This window comes from Macaca fascicularis, chromosome 13 (assembly GCF_037993035.2).
Source record: "Macaca fascicularis isolate 582-1 chromosome 13, T2T-MFA8v1.1".
Classification (NCBI taxonomy): Eukaryota; Metazoa; Chordata; class Mammalia; order Primates; family Cercopithecidae; genus Macaca; species Macaca fascicularis.
The window spans coordinates 35,562,115-35,578,582 of record NC_088387.1 but is presented as its reverse complement, the minus strand read 5'-3'; positions in this window follow the sequence as shown (position 1 = coordinate 35,578,582).

The window sequence follows — 16,468 nt, the reverse complement described above, 5'->3', positions numbered from 1 at the left end:
ATCTACTCTCTGCTCACAACCTCTCCTGCATACCCCAGCTGCGGCTCTGCTGTTCATCCCAAATGTCCTGGCCAGGCCCACTCACTTGGCCAAAAAGTTGACTTCCCAGTCAGACCTAGTTGATTGATTGGCCACTATCCTCACAGGAAAAGTCTGAGTTATGAGAAAAAAAAAAAACTAATTTCTTCCAAAATATAAAAAGAAAACTGCATGATCAAAGTGAATAAATGTTTAATTAAATGCCTGTGAAGTGGAACACCATGTCAGCTTCCTTCATTGATACATTCAGTATTTTTAAAAATTTCATTACATTTGCAAAACAAATTGAAAGTAACATTTCCTCCTTTACAAGAATTCTTGAGGAGTGTGTGGGGATTGCCAAGAAATAACAAGTTGCTCATGTCCTATTATTTTAAAAAGAAAAATTATTAAAACCATTTAAAAATATTTTGCAATATTAAAAATACACATGATCCTGATCTGATCACTATACATTAAATGTATCAAATCATCACTATGTATTCCAAAAATATGTGCAATTATTATATGTCAATTAAAAATAAACAAATGAATAATACACATATGTGTGCATATATGTGTATATACATACATATACTCAGTGTGGGCTGTGCTTGATGTGTTATTGGAGCAAGGTCTTTAAAAGTAAGCTGAGGGGCACTTTGGGAGGCCGAACCGGGCAGATCACAAGGTCAGGCGATCGAGACCATCCTGGCTAACAAGGTGAAACCCTATCTCTACTAAAAATACAAAGATTAGCTGGGCGTGGTGGGGGGTGCCTGTAATCCCAGATATCGAGAGGCTAAGGCAGGAGAATCACTTGAACCCAGGAGACAGAGGTTGCAGTGAGCCCAAATCGCGCCACTGCACGCCAGCAAAAAAAAAAAAGCAAAACAAAAAACAGTAAGCCAAGGGCTAAAGGGCCTCACAGGTCTTCAAGAGGCCCAGCCTGGGATCGGCACACCCGGGAATCCTGTGCTGAGTCAGGATCCCCTTCTGTGGACACAAGATAGGAGTGGTGCTGTCAAGAGGAAGTTCTAAAAATAGATCCTAGCGTGTGGGGCAGAATATTAGTGGTTCTGAGAACTAGGAGAATCAGAGGCAGAAATGAGACACGTGACAAAAATGAAAACCCCACAGCCCAAAGGGTGTCTCCCAGGCTCCCCTGGGCTCTCTAGAAAAACTAGCAAAAGACTAGAAAAACTAATAAAATTCTTATCATTGGAGCCAGTGGCATTATTGGCCTCTGTCCCCCACTAAAATGTGAGTAACTTCAGGAGAAAATGCTCTTTTTTTCCTTCCTTCAAAAAACTTAAAAGTGTAACATGTATAGTAAAAAGAATATGTCTTTTTTTTTTTTTTTTTTTGAGACAGGGTCTTGCTCTATTGCCCAGACTGGCATGCAGTGGCACGATCACAGCTCACTGCAGCCTCAACCTCCCGGGCTCAATCGATCCTCCCACCTCGGTCTCCCGAGTGGCTGGGACTACTTCCCTAGGGGTCCTGGGGAACCCACCCAGGGGTGTTCTGGGCAGTGTGTAACCACAGCTTCCTGAAAACAAAAGCCCTCAATGGGTTGAGTTGCCAGTTCACTGTGGTGACCAACATGAAGGTGTGGGCGTGGAACTGTGAGGGGAGGAGCATGGTCAGCTTTTCTGAGCTGGTATGAGCTAGCTTCAGCACATCACTGCATCCCCCAGATGTGGAATCTGAGGAGTTACTATCCAGGAATTCAGAGAAATCCTGGGAAATTGGGCAATAGTTCCTTTCCCAATAGTTCCCCAAAAGATGAGAGTAGCATCCCTGGCTGCAAATCGGGTAAGATCCTCTTAGGGTGCAGCTGACCCTGATTCCCACCTTGAGTCCCCTTTGCAATGGGGAGGAAGTGAGAGCAGTGGCTCTACCCAAACCAAAGCTTGGGGGTCACACACCCTGGGCGGGACTGGCTCCACAGTGTACCAGCTGTGTGACCCAGGCCGACTCTCCCTGACCTCCAGTTCTTTCTCTGCAACATGAGTGGGCACAAGGAGGATGAAGAGGGCTCGGGGCGCCGCCTGGCATGGATGATACCATCTGTCAAGGAGAGTCACTGGTAGTGTTTGGGTCCTTAAGCACACTCACTCCAGGGGAAATGGTGAAGTGGATGGCTATTGTCCTGGGAATCTTTGGGACTATACATGACGATCATTGGGGCTCTTTTGTTTTTCTAGCCCATCGATGACTGACTTCAGACCCAGCAGAACAAGAAAGCCTTAAACTAGTAGCTTAATGTTCTTTTTCTGGATCTTCCCCTAAATTCTACGAAGGAAGTGGCAGTGATCCACTTTATAGATGAAGAAACTAAGGCCCAGAGAGGCAATATATCTGACCTTGCTTCTCTGTGACTTATTTGACTTCTTCCTTTGGAGACCCTGAGAGCCAGGCAACCGTTCTCCAGAACAGACATGCAGGAAGGTCAGAGGAGCTGCTTCCGCCCCACCCCCTGCAGAAGAGGCAGGACTCAGCTGGGACAGAAGGGGCAGACCTGTGAGAGGCCTAATTATGCATCCTCTTTCCTGCCCTCCCTGTGGCATCTTTCCTGTCCCCGGGGAAGCACTCTAAGATGGACATAGGTGGGTAGAGAGTTCTTTGTGTGCCCCGGAGTCAGGACACAGAAGGAGAAGGAGGGAGTGGCGGCGGGAGAAACTGGGCTGTGATACAGTCCCAACAAAGACCTTGGCCAAGCCCTGGAGGAGCTCTGGAGCTGGGCTGGACGCTGAGAGCTGCCGTGAGTTGGGACAAGAGTGCCCGGCCTTCATGCCTCTGTATTAACCATTCATTGGATTTGGGTTGAATTTCTTCCAAAGAGGGCTGAACTGAGGGACGACCACTGGGGTGCAGGCCCTTCAGTCCTGGAGGAGTCTGGGTAGCACCATGCCCAGTCCAAGTGGAACCAGTGTCTCCACCAGAGGCAATTTTCCTCTGAGTCTTGAAGGCCACATTCCTGAGAGGGAGAGCATCATGACCCCACTCACTCGTCTGACCCAAGCTACCCAGGTCAAGGGGCACTGGCCAACCCATGGATTGACCAGTGTTTAGGTGAGGCATGCAGGAGTCTCCAAGCTAAATTAATTATTAATTTAGAGACAAGGTCTCACTCTGTCACCCCGGCTGAGTCTTGTCACTCCTACAGGTGAATTGTTAGAGGAGAGAGACAACCTATTGATTCAGTGTGGGAAAAAGGCACAAAGAGGGCATGTGTCACCTGTCTGCCTCCCTTCCCCGAGTGAGCAACTCCTGAGGAACGCATGCCTGGATTTAGGATCTCATACGGTGTCTGCTCTGGGAAGGCCCCCAACAGCTCCACCCTTTCCTGAAGAAGAGGAAGGAGGTGGGCAGCTTCGGAGGCCCTGGTGCCATCTCATAGCGCAGTGCCCAGGGACATCTGCAGGGCCAGAGGGACGGCTCCCCTGCCTCGCACCCCCTCCTCCCCACCCCATGGGAGAGGTGGGGCTCAAGAACCCCCACACAATGTCTCCATTGACACTTATGGCCGAATCAGCTTCTGGGTGCCATGGAAACCTCTCCCGGGAGCCCTGAGGGAAAGCAACAGCCCAGCCCTCCCACACTAAGCTCATTGTCCCCTGAGCAGTGAGAGCAGCCCCTTATCAGCCCCTTCCCAGGCCTGCAGCTCCTGGCTTCCACCCCATCAACAACGTGAGCTTTCCTCTTGCGGGCCAGGCCTGGGGAGCCAGAGGGGTCTCATCAGTCACATAACCCACCACCACCACACCTGGGATCCTGCCCTCCTGGGCCCCTTCCTTATTTCCTGTGAAATCAAAGGCAGCCCCAGTAGTGAGGCAAGAGAGCTCATTTCTTAGTTGCTCTGAGCCTTGAGAGTGGAGGGGGTACCAGGCAAAGAGAGGCCCCTCCCTCAGTTTGGGGCAGCCTTATGCCCTGAGCCAGCCACAGTGTCCCTCAGGCCTGCAGGAGGAAGGCCAGGCTCTGGGAAACGGCTCTGGAATAAATCTATCTGGGCCACCCCATGCCTGGTTCTGGCTACAGGCTCCGTTCTTTTCTCCTCCCCTAAGTCCTGGAAACTTCTCCAGAAGTCCCTCCCCTGCCAGTCCCTGCCTTCCTTCTATCTCCCATGTCTCCTTGGGCCAAGGCCCATCTGCGTAGATCATGGCAGAATAAAGTCAGAGAATGTCAGGGCCAGAAGAGGCCTGAGAAATCAGAGGCCTGCATCCCTCTCCCATTCCATCCCCACTTACCATTTTATAGAGGAGAAGCTGAAGCTGGGTATGAGGAGGGACTTGCCCAAGATCACAAGCCAGGGCCTTCCCCTCCATTGGGCACCATTTCACCGGCCTCATGGCTATTCTCCCTCCTCTGACCCGGGACTTGATCATCACAAACCAGGAGTCTGCCAGGTCTTTGGAGGCAGTAAAACCCATAGAGATTGGAAGGCCCTAACCCAACTCTACCCAAAGTAGGGGTGTCAGCAACTAGAAGGAAGAAGGGCTCACGATTGATTACAGCACCTCCTCCCTCCAGCTGTCACCCAGGTGTCCCCATAATGACTCCCTCCACAGATACCCAGATGGCCAACAAGGGCAGCTCCCTTGAAACAAATGTCCCCCGAACTCCTCAGCCCCAGGAGGGAGAGGCCATTGGGATGGGCAGCCCAGAGAGCCTGGGCTTTGCACCCAAAACTGGGTGAGCTCAAATCCCAACTGGGCCTCCTGGGACAGTTTATGCAGCCTCCCTTTCACCCTCTGTAGAAGAAGAATCATAAAAAATTCTACCCATCTTATAGGGTTGCTGTAAGGATTTGGCAAGATACTGAATAGAAAGTTTCACACAACACTGGGCACAGAGAACACAGGGTGAACAGATGGTGTTGCTGTTCCCATCTGTGGCAAACTTTTACCCTTAGAACTCTGGGCACCAAGTTAGAGGTGGGGTGCTGGGGTGGGGAGGAGTGCCAGGGAGCCAAGGGGAGGCCCTTAAGTGACCCTCAGAGAGGCCCTGAGCTTCCCCAAAGTAGGAGTCCTTGGCCCAAGGGAGAATGAGTTTTGGACAGCCATGTGGCCCCCAGTGAGGGGCCCCCCCTAACTTTCCAGTTGGGCTTTAACAGGGGGTGGCCCGGAATGTCCAAGAAAAACAATCTGCTTATTCTGAGTGAAATTATAGCCTGGCTAAGGCAGACTGGGTCTGCTTTAAATTAAACATAGCATTTCTGAGATTCTTTTCATCTCCTTGCCACTGCGGGTTAGCGGAGACATTACCTCACCTCACCTTCCACTCTGAGGTGGGAGGCCGACAGGGTGTGGGTCTGGGGGTGGGGACATGAGAGGGAGGCTGGAGAGCCCACCCAGGGGGGCGAGGGGTCCCTCACTCCAAGAGCTCAGGCTCTCACTGGGGCTGGGAGCAGTGGCTGTGTGGGGAAGGGGAGCACCCACGCACAGCCCACTCTGTCCTTGGCATTTAGCAAAGGAATGACGGCACTTTCAAATACACTGCTTTCCTAGGAGCACTTGGGGAAACTGGGCTGCGGTTTCACGGGTCCAGGGTCAGTCCCTTTCTTGCTCCCTGTCCCACACTTAGGTGCTGGGTGGCCGCGCCTGCGAGCTCCTCAGAACTCCAGGGTGTTCTTGCTCGAAACCAGATGGAGACACCAGTTTCCTCACCGAGTGGTTTTGGTTGGGGGTGGAGTTCCCTCGTGGCTTTGGATGTTGCTTTTGGCCAGCTTTGCCTGCCTGTGGAGTCCCAGAAAACTCCACAGTGCTGCAGTCGGGTAGACCCGAGTGTGAGTCCCGCTTCCCAGGATAAGGTTCACCTTCTCTTACTCAGATCCTGAATTCCCTCTTCTTTAACATGGGGAAGGATGTCTCCTTTTCAGGGTCATGGGTTAGATGAAATTAAGCATGCTTGAGGTTCTTGTTTTAGATGAAGTATACCCAAAATTCTTTGGTTATAACCAAGAATTTAACCAAAGAATATAACCAAAGAATTTTGGGTATACTTCATCTAAAACTTGAGGAAGTTTCTATTTCTTATAACCAAATAATTCTGGGTATACTTGAAACTGGAAACTGGGTATACTACAAACTTGAGGAAGTTTCTATTTCTGCCTTGTGTAAAACGGACATTTTTTTTTTCTGAAATCAGGAGACTTTCACGGAAACAGGCCGCAAAACCTCTCAGAGAACTGGAATCACGAATTAGAAAAGGGATTTGCAGTTTCTCTCCCTCTGTCTCTGCCTGTTCTCGGGTATTTGCTTCCCTCAGGGCCTCAATGGCAGGCTCCTGTCTGTACAAACCATTTACTCAGAGCCCCAGCCTTCGCCTGACATCGTTTCCTCACACTGGGTCCATGGTTAGAGCTCAGTGAAAGATAGCAGGTTTCTGTTGTGCTGCTTGGTTTCGCACATCAATATTAGCATGCTGAAGATTTCGATTTTCCCTCCAGACCCACTTGCTCTCCTTTCTTCTCCACCTTGCCCTGATCCTGGGACTGGCCTGTAGGAACCGTGTCAACTGAGCTCCCGTACCTTCTGGGTTCTGGTTGAGTTCAGCCCATCGTGGCCAGCAGCAGGGAATAGGAGGCAGGAGGAAAGAGCCACCCCTGCACTTAGTGTTCTCCCTCTTTGCCATGGGGGGTGGCTTGGTGGTGAAGTGTCTGGTTCCTCTACTGAAGGCCATGGCACCCTTTCCAGCAAGCCCCTCCTTTGGCTATAGCTCTCTCTGCTTTCTTTTGTTGTTGTTGTTCTTTTTTTTTTTTTTTTTTTTTTTTTTTGAGACAAAGTCTCACTCTGTTGCCCAGGCTGGAATGCAGTGGCATTATCTCGGTTCAGTGCAACCTCCACCTCCCAGGTTCAAGTGATTCTCCTGCCTCCACCTTCTGAGCAGTTGGGATTACAGGCACCCGCCACCACATTCAGCTAATTTTTGTATTTTTAGTAGAGACGGGGTTTCACCATGTTGACCAGGCTGGTCTTAAACTCCTGACCTCAAGTGACCCGCCCACCTCGGCCTCCGAAAGTGCTATCTGTCTGCATTTTTGATGCCACGTTCCCACCTTGGTCCTTCACGCTTAGGGTGGTGATAGCTCCCCACTGTTATTATCCCAGTTGCACCACCCTTGTTCATTGTTTTCCATCTTGCCCATGTCTTTGTAAAGCGTCTGCTCACTGTGTTCTCTCCAGCGACTGAACTGTAACTTTGAACTGGCATCTCTCTCCTGCTGGAACTCTGACTGATGCAATAAGATCAAGGGGGGAGTCAGCTTTGTCTCTTTGCCCCACCTCCCACTCTGGCTCCCGTAGGAAGTGGATGAAGAGCTCTAGGTTTGAGATAAACATTAGCAATAAGATAGAACTGAGAAGATACTTGTTCTGCTAGAGTGAAAAAGAATGCACGTGCACCGGGTGGAGTTACTTCTTTTATAAGAAACTTCATTTTCCTGGGAGAATGTGACCACGGGAAAGAGGTGGAAATATGCTATCAATTTGGTCAGGGCTCTCTCTTTTTCTGGGGACACAGATGCCTAAAATTTCAGCATCATACAGGTTGTGGACAGAAGATATTTTTAAATTGCCAACTTCTAAGTATTTTTCACTCTCAAATTCATAGGATTAGTCACCGGAATCCCTGTCTTTTCCTTTCCTTTGGCAGTTTGGCTCATGGATACCTCACTTTTGGCTTTGACTACAACAATAGCCTATGGCCCTGTCTCTGGTCTCTTTTTCCCTGTCTGTTCCACAGCCCTCTGTCAAGTTTGTCTTGGTTTGACCCAGGTCTACACATGTCAAGCCCCAGATCAAAGCGTTTTATGGCTTCCTGTTGAAGTGTCTGAACAATTCAGTCTGACATTCAAGGCTTCTGCAGCAGTTCTCAACTTTCTGGTCTACCTCCTATTTCAGGAACTTCCCACACCTGACAAATCAGATCTTCCTCACTGACCTTGCAACCCCTGCTCCCATTCTCTCCATCTGTTCTTCAACATGCCGTCCAAATCCCACAACCCAGCTAAGGCCTTCCCTGCCCACTCAGCTGGAGGTGACTCCTTCAAGGTGAACCCCTGCCATTCTGAAGTGGGAGTGCTCGGCGATCAAGGAGGAAGAGCTGATGGAAGGAGAACCATGTTCCTATTCCAGTTACAGCCTCTGTGCTGTCCTGTTTGAATATCATTCAGGGACACACAGAGGACCCTCTGTGCGCCTCACTGCACAGATGCATAGCCAGCTTCATCCCAGAGGAGCTAAAGGGAGACCTTGTGGCTCCAGGCAGCGTCACCTTCTCTTCAGGCCTCTCAATTACCTGGTTTTGGCCTCTGGTTTCATCACGTGATGGTGCCTGTCACTCTCTCTTGACAGAAAACTCTGGGGCCCCGGGTTGTGTCATTTGAGTGCTTGGATCAAAGGGTAAGACTGGGGACCTTAAGCAAGCATCAGGAAGAACTTCCCCTGGGAGGTGCCTTCACAGCACAATCTGCCTATCTTCAGATGGGGAGTCCTGACCTGGCCTTGTGAATGCTGTGGGACCCCAGGTCTCCTTTTGCCCATATAGAAAGTCCAAGTCTTTGCTGCTTTTGAGGTTAAGCATCAGTTGGTTTCAACTATCTTTGGCTACACACACACACACACATACACACACAGAGCTTTGAGGATTCATAATACTTTTGCTCATTCAATCTTGAGTTGCAATTGCTTTGACCATAGCAACAGAGTCCTCTAGAACAAAGGCCTTTACAACACTTTAACAGTGAATATAATGCAATTAATTTTTTGCAGCAATTAATTACACATGCATTAAGAAACCATAGACTTGTAGATTTCTGTCTCTTCCTGGGAAAATTCTAGAATGGTTCATTAAACATTAGGTTGTGACTACACAGAATATAAATTAGAAATAAAAATAATTTAAATTGGAGCATTTTTAAGTTAAAAGAAAAAATACAAATCATTGGAAGCCAATATAAATTTACTAAGAATATATCACGTCAAATTAATCTCATTTTCTTTTCTCGAAGAGTCAACAAGCTGATCCGTTAGAGATTTACTACAGATAGAGATTTGAAGAATTTTAGGTGAAGTACATTGGTTTCCACAAAGCACATAGGAATCCTCTCATAAAAGCCGTGATAGTCATTAGCGCGGTGCATAGATAATCAGTTTTTCCTCCTCTCATCCTCATAGTAAGGTTGTATTTTCTTGCCTTCTTTGAAGTTAGATGCTATCATGTAAACTGCTTTGGCCAATGAAATGTGAGTGGAAGGACGCCCCATGATGAACGAATGAACGTACCAGGTAGTTCTTGGATGAACAATCACAGACAATAAATGAAGCCATGCCCGGACAGCATTATCAGTCCCTCCAAAGGGCAGGCTAAAGAGAGAAGGACCTTTCAAAGTAAATAATGGCAATGACTTTGGAAGCAAAGAGGTGTTAATCAGAAGAAAGTGCTTAAAGTGACACAAGTCAGCCTTCTGGGTGAGACGTGGGGACCAAGCATAGACACATCAGAATCAGGGTGGTCAGAGCCGGGAGGCATGACACCACGGTCTGTCTGGTGGCTGGCTCTGTGACCTTGGCCAGTTCATACCTTTGAGCCTCTGCCTCCTTCCCATATGTGACTGGGGACTCGATGAGGTGTAAGTACATGGGAGGCAGAGGTTGCAATGAGCGAAGATCGTGCCACTGCCCTCCAGCCTGGGCGTGGAGTGAGACTCTATCTCAAAAAAATAAGAGATGCCAGACCTCCCTATTAATATACGCAAATGGGTGCTCAGGGAACTAATAGGGAAAACGCAAGATACTTTGTTTTAAGCTTGCAAAGTGAGTCACAGCTATTATGTGAATATGTGTTTCCTAAGACCAGCACACATTTAACCTGTAGGATTAAGTGAGATAATAGACAAGAAAGTGTATTTGAAAAGAAGAGTTACACAGGCATGAGGACGGCAGGAACTAACACGGATTCTCCCTTCCTTCTTTGTATTAATAGATTTAGTCTTGAGATTAAGCTGGGCTTATGGCTGCACAAGTAAAGACTTCATTTCCCAGCCTCGCTTGCAGCAAGATGTGATCATGTGGCTAAGTCTGAGCCAATGGGATGTGAGCAGAAGTGATGTGTGCAACTTACAGATCACACTATTATCAGTAAATTGGCTCATCCTCCACTTTTCTTCTGTCCTGTGGACTGCATTGTGGACATGGTGCTGGTGAGAGAGCAGCTTTGATGATGTGGACAACCTCATTAAACCAAATGGCCATCCCACCTTGTACTGCCAGTCTACTTCTGACCAATTTCATAGGCAAGGCATAGATTTCTGTCTTATTTGAGCCTTTGTAGTCACTGTATTTCAAGGTGTCTGTCACCTTACTTGTGTCTTCACTAATATAAGGAGTGGTGAATCCTACTACCAAGAACATTGTTCAGCTTCCTGCTTCTAAGGATTAATGGGAAGCAATTTGTGGTTATGACTGCCTTGGTATATTTTTTTCCATTCATTCAGCCTGTCAGTCAGTCCACCAATGTTTAATGAGAGCCTCTCAAGTGCCAGGTGCTATGCAAGGGGCTGGAGATACAATGGCAAACAAAACAAACATGGGTTCTACTGTAATAGAGATTTCCATCTAGTAGGGAGATTCACATGAAAGACATAATCCCACCGATAAATGTTGAATTACAGACTGTGATATGTGTTTGAATTAAAAGTATAGGATGTGGGAGGCTGAGGCGGGAGAATTGCTTGAACCGGGAGGCAGAGGCTGCAGTAAGCCGAGATCGCACCACTGCACTCCAGCCTGGGTGACAGAGGGAGACTCCATCTAAAAGAAAAGAAAAAAAAAAGTGCAGGATATCTTGAAAGGATATAGTAGGGTCTTCATTTAGTTTTGAGAACTCTAGAGGACCTTCTATGTTGAGACTTAAAGAATGAGTAGGAATTAACCAGGTGAAGAGTTAGGGGGAAGTGTTCCAGAAATGGGAACAACTTATTTCTTTCCAGAGGTTGATACTTCAGGCAAAGGAAGGGCAGACAATGAGGACAATGGCTTGGATCACATTAGAGGGAGGCAGACATATGGGCCAGACCATGCAAGGCCTCAGAGGCCATTGTGGTAGGCAGGATGCTAAGATGAGCTCCAAGATTCCTGCCCCCTGTGTACACACCCTGTATTATCCCTTCCCCTTGAGTGTAGGTTGGACCTGTGAATATAATGGGATGTCACTCCTGTAAATAGGTTACATTATATGGCAAAAGTAGAGAGATTTTGCAGATGTGATTAAGGTTCCTAATCAGTTGACTTTAACTGATAAAAAGGAACATTATCTTTTCTTTTCTTTTTTTTTTTTTTTTTGAGTCGGAGTTTCACTCTTATTGCCCAGGCTGGAGTGCAATGGTGCAGTCTCGGCTCACTGCAACCTTCGCCTCCTGGGTTCAAGTGATTCTCCTGTCTCAGCCTCCTGAGCAGCTGGGATTACAGGCATGCGCGACCCTGCCCAGCTAATTTTTGTATTTTTAGTAGAGATGGGGTTTCACCATGTTGGCCTGGCTGGTCTTGAACTCTTGACCTCAGATGATCCACCTGCCTCAGCCTCCCAAAGTGCTGGGGTGAGCCACTGTGCCCAGCCTGGAACATTATCTTCTTGGGTGGATGACGATTAGGTCAGTTTATGTGAGCCATTTAATAGAAGGCCTATAAGCCAGTTACAAATAGACAAATACCATATGACCCCATTTATATGAGGTACCTAAAGTAGTTAAAATTACAGAGACAACAATGTGAAAGTACTTAATGCCACTGAACTGTACACTTAAAAATGATTAAGATGGTCAATTTTCTGTTATGTGCATTATGCCACAATTTTTTTAAAAAAGGGTCTAGATGTCAGAGTCAGAAGAACCAGCAGAGATGTTTTCTCCTTGGCCTTGAGGGAGCAAATTGCCATATTGTGGAGAGGACCATGTGTTAGGGAACATCAAGCAGTCTTTAGAGGCTGAGTGTCAGACCTATAGCTACAAGGGAGCTGCCGAAAATGAGCTAGTCTCAGATAAGATCATGGACCCCGCCAACACCTTGACTGCAGCCTTGCGGGATCCTGGCCAGAAGACCCAGTTTAACTGTGCCAAAACTCTTGACTTACAGAAACTGGGATTATACATGTGTGTTCTTTTAAGTTGCTACATTTGTGGCAATTTGATATGTAGCAACAGGAAACTTATACACCATGCTATAGGTTTAACGTCTTCTACATACTTAGGAATAAATTTAACCATCTCATAAAAGAGGACTGTGCAGGTTTTCTTAAATTTAGGAACATGGTGAAAGGCATCGTCTTCCTCGTAAAATGTAAGAGTGGTGACAGCAAATCAACTTTAAAATACAATGCAGAGGTCAGGCTGGTGGCTCACACCTGTAATCCCAGCACTTTGGGAGGCCAAGGTGGGCAGATCACAAGGTCAGGAAATCGAGACCATTCTGGCTAACACAGTGAAACCCCTGTCTCTACTAAAACTACAAAAAACTTGCTGGGCATGGTGGCAGGTGCCTGTAATCCCAGTTACTCAGGAGGCTAAGTGAAGGAGATTCACTTGAACTCAGGAGGCAGAGGTTGCAGTGAGCCGAGATCACACCACTGCACTCCAGCCTGGGCAACAGAGTGAGATTCTGTCCCAAAATATATATATATATAATGCAGAATAAAAATGGGTCACAACGACTCAACCATGACAGGGCCCTAGGTTAGCAAAGCTTCTGCCAATCTCTAGGCATTCCAGTGGCAGCAAGGTGACTGCCCCAGCTCCACACCTGCACAGGATGGTGCACAGAGGCAAGGGAAGGAGGGGATGGACCTCTCCCTATGGATGTAACTAGGTATTTTCCCAGAAGCTACTTACATGCCACTGATCAGGGTCTGGCCAGTCAAGAGCACAGGGGCTGGGGTTGCTATGATTGGTTTAGGCCAGTTATAGCTGAACATATTACAGCCTGATTGAAACTGGGGTTTTATCAGTAAGGGAGGCAGAGCAGGCAGAGGGGCTGCAAAATAGGGAGTGAGATGTCACACAACTGCCTTTGCTGCCTCCCTCTAGTCCCCACTCTGGGAGCCCACTGTAGAAGACACAGCAGGAGGGCAGGAAATAGATGAAAAAAAGCTCGATTTTTACAATGCAATAAATGTTAAACAGCTTTGTTGGAGAGCAAGGAGCCTCATAAAGTGAGTCACCCAGGATCCTTCTCACAGGACTGGGGCACGCCAAACGGCAGGCTTTGAGTGTAGGTAGACCTGGCCGCCTCTCAGTGCACCTCTGATGGCACCAGCTCCTGGGCAGGGAGCTCTTCCCCCAGGGCACTGGCATCTGGGCAGGGCCAAGGAAGTCCTCACCTCTGTGACTCTGCTCCCAGGCACTTGACGTCCTTCTTGGCTGGGAAAGTGTGAACTCCAGGAAAATGCTGGAGACGTGCAGAGGCCAGCGCCCTCTGCGTGGGTCTCCTGGGAGGCCTGTGAGGGGCCTGGGAAATGATCACAGGCTTTTCCCAGACTTCCTTCATCCTTGGGAAATTTGCTGAAGGCCAGTCCCCTGTTGAGTGCGGTGCTCTAGGCCCTCTTGGATCCTGAGCAGAGCTAGGCCCTGGTCCTTTCTCTCCCAGCAGTGACCATAAGACACTGCCCTCAAATGAGGAGATGGAGCCCTGTGTGAACGGGCTGCAGGAAGCGCTTGCTCCTTTCTCAAGGCTGCGAGCCAAAGAGAGCAGGCTTCTGGGGCTGTCTCTTCACTACCCAGTCCAGCCCTAACAACCTACTCCTGCTTGGGTCTCCCTGCCCCCTACCCTCTGCCCTGTGCTCCCACTTTCCACTTCAAGCAAAGGAGAGAATGTGCTGTCCTGCACGTGCTCACACATTCTTTTGCCTATTACCCGCGCCCTCACCTGGAAGGCCTGCCTTTGATCTTCCACCTAGACAGACTCGCGCCCCTCTGGCCCTCCCAACATGCAGCTGACCCAGGATGGTCCTGCAGCCCACACTGGCCTTGAGGAGCACATCTCACAGGGCTAGGTAGGGGTCACTGGCTGAGAATTAGTGCCCAATGGGGAGAGGCTGCAGCAGAACCAGAGCAGGAGCACGTCCAGGGCAGGATGCCCACCTGCAGCCGTCCCCAGGGGGCTTGGCCATGTGGCACGCACTGCTGGTGGAAGAAGCTTGACTGAGCATGGGGGCAGGAGAACAGGCCCCCACACACACTCAGATGCACGTTTACAATCACGTGAGCTGCATTCTAACAGCTAGCACTTGTCTTTTTTATTCTCAAAAATTTGTTTTACTGTAGTTAATACACATAATATAAAAATGACCATCTTAACTATTTTTAGCTGTACAGTTCAGTAGCATTAAGTACATTCACATTGCTGTGCAACTCTCACCATCATCCATCTCCATAACCCTTTTCCTCTTGTAAAACTGAAACTCTGTACCCATGAAATACTAACTCCCCATTTCCCCTTCCCCCAGGCCCTGGCAACCACCATTCTGCTTTCCATCTCTATGGTTTTGATGATGCTAAGTACTTGAGTCTTGAATACCTTTCTCTATTCCCCACAGCACCTCGCTCCCCAGTCACAGACACCTTTGCCTGCTCTTGATTTGCCTGTGACATTGCAGTGGTTAACATGGGCCCCCTTGTCTCCAGTCAGAAGGCAAATCAATCCCTCCCCTGCTCTAGCAGGATTGGAAGTCACTGAACCTATTTGCTTCTCATTCAAAGTGATGGCAGCCAGAGGGTGATGTGGCAGTGCTGGGATGGGTGGGGTGCAAAAAGTGGAGATGGCAGGAAGGGCAGAAGTCTCAGTTGTTCTAGGGGACAGTGGCAGGAAGAGCCACCTATAATCCAGACAGACCCCAGTATAGGCATCTGTGCAGCATCTCTAAGACAGATGCAGCATATCCCATATAGCGGGAGGAAAGAGAAGGGTGAACCCTTCACGAGAGACTTTCAACTGTCTCTGATGGTTCATCCCTACCTCACAGCCTGCTGTGATGCTTGGAGTTCTCTAGGCAGCCATCCCTAATTGAATATAATGGACTGAATGTCTGTGTCCCCCCTCAAATTCATATGTTGAAGCCCTAACACTCAGTGTGGATGTATTTGGAGATGGGGCCTCTAAGGAAGTAATCAAGGTTAAATGAAGTCCTAGAGTAGGGCCTTGATCCAATAGGATTAATGTCTTTCTAAGAAGAAATACCAGAGTGTGCCAGCACGTGCTTATGCTCTCTCTCCTCTCTTCTCTCTCTGCCTCTGTCTTCTTGTGGAGGAATGAGGAAGGGCCATGTGAACACACAGCAAGATGGCAGCTGCCTATAAGCCAAAGAAAGAGACCTCAGAAAAAAACCTACCTCGCAGGCATTTTGATCTTGGACTTCTGGCTGCAGACGGTGAGAAATAAATTTCTGTTGTTTAAGCCACCCAGTCTGTGGTATTTTGTTACAGCAACCCAAACAGGCTGAGACATTGAATCATCATGAAGCCATGGGGCAAAGGCATGGGAGTATTAACAGGCATAGCTTGTATCAGAAACAGGGAGTAGCATGGTGTGTTCAGAGGCCATGGTATTTAGAGAGGGGTGTGTCTAGAGATGGAATCAGAGAGCAATAGCCTCTGTATCATTTATGGCCATATAGGCCATGCCAGGGCCTTGGGACTTACCCTAAGAGCATTGAGGAATGATCTTCAGATTTGCATTTAGAAAGAGTTATCTGACTGCTCTGTGCAGGCTTGATCAGTAGAAGTGGGGAGGAGCAGTAGGAAGGATGGGGATGAATGTGCAAGAGATCAAGAGGCAGCTGTTCCACAGATCAACCCTAGGGTAGATGTGGGCCATGGGAAGGGATGGGCCTGGTCACCAATTGGCTGCAGATGAACAGGCAGAGGTGAATTGCTCCCCAGTTTCTGGCCCGGATGATGATGAGTTGGACGAATGGTTCTCCCCTTGACAGAGATGTGATTGACTCCCAAGCCTGGGAAGGTCCCAGGTTCCAAACAGAACAGAAGTCCCCAAATCTTATTTCTACCACATTCAGTTGGTCAAAGCTAGTCACAGACCAGCCCAGATTCAATGCTGGTGCGGCCTACCTGACAGTGTGAATACAAGGAGGCTTAAGTCGCTGGGATCATTTCATAACACCCCACCACCATATCCAAGTTCCAGACAGGAATAAAGGGAAAAACAAAGCCAAAGGCCAGAAGCACCTGCCACCTAGGCCTATTCTTTTGAACAACCTTTCCCCGAAGTCTCATTCAGTGCCTTCCTCTGGTCCAGAGAAAGAAATGGGTCACATGACTACCCCTAGCTGCAAGGGAGTCTGGGCAACAATATTTTAACCTGAGCACACTGACATCACCAATAAAATCTGAATTCTCAGTAAGGAAGAAGGAGAGGATAGATCTTGAGGAAGCAACTAG